General features: G+C 39.4%; 1 pseudogene; it reads right to left on the bottom strand.

The window, feature by feature from the left end:
* Positions 1-4,693: 4,693 nt before the first annotated feature.
* LOC117974772 (cytochrome b-c1 complex subunit 6, mitochondrial-like) lies at positions 4,694-5,684 on the bottom strand (annotated as a pseudogene).
* Positions 5,685-6,595: the final 911 nt, after the last annotated feature.

Genomic DNA, 6,595 nt, shown 5'->3' with positions numbered 1-6,595 from the left:
GCAGTGTTTCAGCTTCAGTGAGTAGGTCTCGAGGATCATAATCCCAGCATCATGATCACACTCAACCATGTTTGTCTCAAATAAAGCCCTGGGGTTACAGGGTGTGTGTGGGCACCAGGGCAGCCCCCTACAGTGGGACTGGGTGGAACTCTGTGCATGGATTGCAGCCGGTGAGGTGGACAGGGAAAGAACAGCATGAACAGGAAGGGAGCTGGCTGTTCCCACACTTTCCTAGGCCCTGTCCTTGCTCTTGGACGATTGCACTCACAGCCCAGTGTCACCTACCACCAGCACACTGACGACTTCCAGACACATGCATCCAGCTGCAGCTGTGCTCCCAAATGCAGACCCAGCACTGGCCTGCCTGGTAAATGCCTCCACCTGCATGCACAAAGGAGATATGAACATCTCCAAAACCATCTCACTGTGTCTTTCTTACCTAAAGACACTTCTTTGTGTCCCCAGTTCTGGTTGTTGGGGCCATTATCTACCCACCCACCCCAAGAGAAAACACAGGATCACCCCGTCATTCTCTGATATTGCCCCCTTCTAATGGCTGACAAGCCCAGTAACCTTCCTGCAGGAGCAGAGCACACAGGGCAGTTGGCAGGAAGTCCTTTTGCCTGTCTTCAAGGCTAGCTCACCCCATCTCTGTCTATCAGGAATTTCCTCTATAAATTATAAACCCTGGAAAAATGGTGATTTCTCCAGTCTCCTGTGCCAGTGAGAGACACTGTTAATGAATGACAAGGACTCCAGATCCGTAAATTAAATAAAAATGTATAAACTTGCCAGTTAATAACTTGAGCAAAAATGGCATCTAGTGGATTACTGATTGGCATTAGCAATTGTTTCCAACATGGTTGATGAGAGAAATCAACTGAGGAATCTATTTTAAAAATCCAGTCTCCTGGAACATGCCACCAGGAAGGCAGCCAGCTTACAGACAGGACTCCCAGGTAAATATGAACTTCAGATAAACTGCGAATTGTGGTTTATTCTAAATATGTTCCATGTAATATTTGAGACATACTTTTATTTAATAAAATATTTGTTGCTTACCTGAAATTTAGATCTAACTAAGAATCCTATGTTTTTATTTGCCAAATCTGGCAACTCTGACAGGCCTACAGAATCAAATATGTTTTGAGCCCTTGGGATGGGCTTAATCTGAAATTTCACACAAATCTGACTGGTCATCAGTGGGGACTAGGGGGCCCTGGTGAGGGGACAGCAGTTCTGTTCCAGACCCTCTGCAGAGCTGCACAGCCTCCCTCAGAATCAGGAGACTCAGCCCCTCACACCCAATGGGACCAGGCAGTGCCATGGCTGGAGCTTCTCGGAGGGCCTAAATGCCAGGCAAGTCTGGCTCATGATGCACTCGTGGCTTTGAGAAGCACTATAATGTGTCAGAGTAAAAAATAAACAAAACTGAAGTCCAGAGAACTCTGCTCATCTGCTGCTTTCTCTATTTACCAGCTATACAACCTTGGAAAGCCACTTAAGCTCTGTGATCCTCATGCATTTGTTTTTTTCATTAAAGAAATATTTATTGGGTGCCCTTTATGTGCAAGGTCCTCTGCCAGGCCCTGGGGATTTAACAATGAATAAGGCAGGCATGGTTCTGCGCTCACAGAGGGCACACACATGTAACAGACAAGTAACTAAAAATGTGAAGGCTGTGAATGAAACAAACAGAGTGCTGCTTGGAGTATGATGTGGGTGGGGGCATCTGGGCTGCATGGTCCCCCAGAAGCTGTCTCTGAAAAGGTGACAATTAAGCTGAGACCGGCAGGATGAAGAAAAGCCAGCCATCAGTGAGCCTGGATGTAGTAACCACATCCTTTATTTTCTGTATTCTCATGTTTTTGACATCTGGGGCCTTGCTGACCCCAAAGGGGCTGCCCCTCCCAGCGTTAGCCAGTTCCTAAAGATCGGAAACAGCTCGACCGTACACACCTTTCACGTGCAAAGCAGCCAATCCAGAGTCCATACCCCAACCCCTCCTTCATGGGGCTGTCCTGCAACATTGCTGAGCTCACTTTGTTTCTAGGAGGGTCTCGCAGGTTCCTTGGGATTTTCTATAGAGCTAATCATGTCATCTGCAAATGGAGACAGTTTTATTTTTTCTTTCAAATCTGCATGTCTTTTATATCCTTTTCTTGCATTATTGTACTGGCTAGAGCTTCCAGCACAATGCTGAATAAAAGTGGTGAGTACAGACATCCTTGCCTTTCCCCTGTCTTAGAAGGAAAGCACCATTAAACATAATGCTAACTGCAATTTTTTTGATAAATGCTCTTTATCAAATTGAGGATGTTCTCCCTCTCTTCCTATTTTTTCTGAGAGTTTTTCATCATAAGTGAATATTAGATTTTGGCAAATTCTTTTTTCCGCATCAACTTTAGTCTGTTACTCTGGTGAATTACACTGATGACTTTTTTAATATTAAATCATCATTGTATACCTAGAAAAAAAATCCCACTTGAAATTTGTGCATATTTCTTTTTATAAATTGCTGAATTCTGTTCTCTAAGATTTTGTACTATGTCTGGTTTTGGTATGAGACCAGTCTGGTTTCGTATTACTCACTTCACAAAGATGAACTGGTGTTCCCTTACATTTTCTGGAAAAGATTTTTGTATAGAATTGGTGTCAATTCACCCTTAAACATTTGGTAGAAGTATCCAGTGAAACTATCTGGGCTTGGAAATTTCCTTTTTAGGAGATGTTTAATTACAAATTCAATTTTCTTTAAGTTACAACACTGATCAAAATAACTATTTCACATTGGCAAAGTTGCAGAAATTTGTGTTTTCTGATGAATTAGTTCATTTCATCTAAGTTGTCAAATTTGCATGTGTAGAGTTGTTCATAGTAACCCACATCATATTAATGTCTACAGGTCTGCAGTGATATATCAGGTTTCACTCCTGATATTTGTAATTTGTGTATTTATTCTTTCTTTGCCAGTCTTTCTAGAGGTTTGTCAATTTTATTGATCTCTTCAAAGAATCATTTTTGTTTCATTGATTTTTTTCTACTGTTTTTCTGCTTTCAATCTCATTGATATCTGTTCTTTATTTTTTCCTTCCTTCTGCTTACATTTTGAAGTTTTCAAACTTCTTGAGTCAGGAGCTCAGATTATCGATTTTCAGTTTTCTCCTTTTCTAGTCCATGTGTTAAGAGATACAAACGTTGCTGTCAGCACTGCCATAGATGTGCACCCACACATTTTGATATGTTGTGTTTTCATTTTCCCTCAGTTCAGTGTATTTTTTAATTCCTTCAAGATTTCCTCTTTGTCCCATGGGATTTTTACAAGTATGCTGTTGCGTTTCCATGTGTTCGGAAATTTTCTGATCATTTTTCTGTATTGATTTCGAGTTTGATTCCATAACACTAGATAATGTGCTCTGTATGATTTCAATTCTTCTAAATTTGTTAAGGTTTGTTTTATGGTTCAGCGTATGTTCTATGCTGCTATCTACTTTGTGGGCCTGAAAAAAATGTGTATTCTGCTGTTGCTAGACAGATTATTCTATAAATATTAACCATATACTGTTGGTTGAGGGAGTTTTTGAGTTCTTTTATATCCTTACTGATTTTATGTCTAGTTATTCTAGCAATTGTTGAGTGAGGGACACTGAAGTCTTCAACTATAATTGTAGATTTGTCTAGTTCTCCTTTAAGTTCCATCAGTTTTTGCTTCACACATTTTGTAGCTCTTTTAGATGGCTGTCTTCTTGGTGTACTGACCCTTCATCATTAATAATGTTCCTCTCTGCCTCTGGTAATTTTCTTTGCTCTGAAATCTACTTTATCATTTATTAATATAGCCATCCCTACTTTCTTTTGATTAATGTTTGTATAGATATCTTTTTCCATTTTTTTGTTTTCAAACTGCCTGTATCATTATTTTGAAGTGAGTTTCCTACAGACAACATACACTTGAGCCCTGCTTTTTAATTCACACTGTCAATCTCTGCTTTTTATTGCTGCATTAAGACTATTTATATTTAATATCATTAATGGTGTGTTAGGACTTAAGGCTGCCACTTTATTTTTTTGCAGATCACAGAACTTTATTAAGATAGAATCACTGCAAATTACATAGAAGCTACTAGCCTAAGCCAAAATCTATGAGGTTCATATGAACTTAGTTATACAAATAAGAAACAAATGGCAATAAACATACGTGTGCATGTATCTTTATAGCAGCATGATTTACAATCCTTTGGGTATATACCCAGTAATGGGATGGCTGGGTCAAATGGTATTTCTAGTTCTAGATCCCTGAGGAATCACCACACCGACTTCCACAATGGTTGAACTAGTTTACAGTCCCACCAACAGTGTAAAAGTGTTCCTATTTCTCCACATCCTCTCCAGCACCAAATGTCCAACAATGATAGACTGGATTAAGAAAATGTGGCACATATACACCATGGAATACTATGCAGCCATAAAAAATGATGAGTTCATGTCCTTTGTAGGGACATGGATGAAGCTGGAAACCATCATTCTCAGCAAACTATCGCAAGGACAAAAAACCAAACACTGCATGTTCTCACTCATAGGTGGGAATTGAACAATGAGAACACATGGATACAGGAAGGGGAACATCACACACCGGGGACTGTTGTGGGGTGGGGGGAGGGGGGAGGGGGGAGGGATAGCACTGGGAGAAACACCTAATGCTAAATGATGAGTTGATGGGTGCAGCACACCAACGTGGCACATGTATACATATGTAACAAACCTGCATGTTGTGCACATGTACCCTAAAACTTAAAGTATAATGATAATTTTAAAAAAGAAAAAAAAAGAAACAAATGGCATATTCAAAACCATAAAGAAATATCCTGATGCCCAGGTGATGAAGGCTGGGGTGAATAAGTCCTCACATTTATTTCAAGTTGTTAAGGAGTCTGTGGGCAAAGCAATGGTCCCTTGCATGCAAGAAGTCAAAGAGCTCTTCTTGCAATCCTCTTCTGTATGTGATCGAGAGGATAACACGCTTGTCACAGAGCTCTAGCTGCTTCCAGGCCTTTACACATTTCTCCAACTGCTCGCATTGCTATCTCACGGTTGTTAGGGGATTCACTCATTCCTCCTCTTCCTCTTCCTCCTCCTTAGGATCTCAGGACCTGCTCAGCATCTTTTGCTCATCCTCCAGTCCCATGTCTGGCTACGGTTCCAGAGTCAATATGAGCAGCAACAGCGGCACCTAATTGACTTCAGGATCAAAAAGGACTTGATTATTTTGTTTTGTTTTTTATTTCTCTGTTTTCTTTTACTTGCTTTGCTGTGGGTTACTTGAACTTTCAGAATTCTATTTTGCTTTATACTGTTTTTGAATGTGCAGCTCTTTGAGTAGCTTTTGTGTATATGGCTGCTGTAGTATTATACCATATATACAAAATATCACACTCTAATGGTGTCATTATTTCATCAGTTCAAGTGAAGTATAAGCATCTATTTTTTATAAGTCAATTTACCCCCCTCCATTTATAATTGTCTTGAGTTGTTTATGGTCACCCTGCATAGGATGAATCCCTTCCAAAATTTGATTTAGATGTCAAGACTAATGATACTATATTCACCCCAAGAGAAAATGGAACGGTTCGTGACTCACATAATGAGGCTTTCTGAAAAGAGCACCGCGGCTCACAAGCAGTGCCAAAAATGGCTTGAGAGAGCAGAGAAAAGCTTGGGGTATTTATGGTTGTTAGCGAGTAGGGCCTCAGTGTAGGTTCCTACATGTGGTAAACCTCCCCTGGCTGAAGGAGGGAGAACCCAGGCTTTCTTATCAGTTTGCCCAGATGTGAAGCAGAAACAGAAGGAGGAAGGATGAGGCTTCAAAGCTGTCAACCATCAAACATCAAAAAACTGGATCAAGCTCTGTTACATCATTATTTCATCTACAAACATGTAAAGTTTGTCTCTCCATCTTTTATGTTAAATAGATATTTTCTAATGTACCATTTTAATTCCCTTGTTTCCTTAAGATTGTTTTTGAGTTATTTTTCTTAGTGATTGCTATGGGGATTATACTTCATTCTAACAATCTAGTCCAAGTTAATATCAACTTAATTTTAATGGTATATAAAAACTTTTGCTTCTATACAGCTCCATTCTCTTCATTTCTTTCTTTGTGCAGTTGTCATCATAGAAATTACATCTTTTTGTACACCCATTAACACTGTGTTATAATTATGACTTTATTGCATTGACTTTTAAATCAGAAATGAGAAAAAAAAGGAAAAACATTATACCATATTTTATATTTACCTATGAGGTGCTTGTATTTCTTTGTGTGGATTTGACCTACTACCTAGTGTCCTTTCATTTTATCCTGAAGGACTCCCTTTAGCATTGTGGGGGGGCAGGTCTACTAATGACAAACTTCATCTCTTAAATTTAGCTGAGAATGTCTTAATTTCATCTCTGTTTTTGAAGAATGATTTTGCTGTATATAAAATTTTTGGTTGACATACTTTTTTCCCCCACATCAGAGTTTGATTTAGTACTGTTGTGAACACACAGAATCTGAAAAAAATCCAATGCAAACAGAATAGATTTCTTGGGATCT

This window comes from Pan paniscus, chromosome 8, assembly GCF_029289425.2.
Source record: "Pan paniscus chromosome 8, NHGRI_mPanPan1-v2.0_pri, whole genome shotgun sequence".
In the NCBI taxonomy this organism is placed as follows: Eukaryota; Metazoa; Chordata; class Mammalia; order Primates; family Hominidae; genus Pan; species Pan paniscus.
The sequence above is the reverse complement of the archived record's forward strand: the minus strand, read 5'-3'. Positions and strand labels throughout refer to the sequence as shown.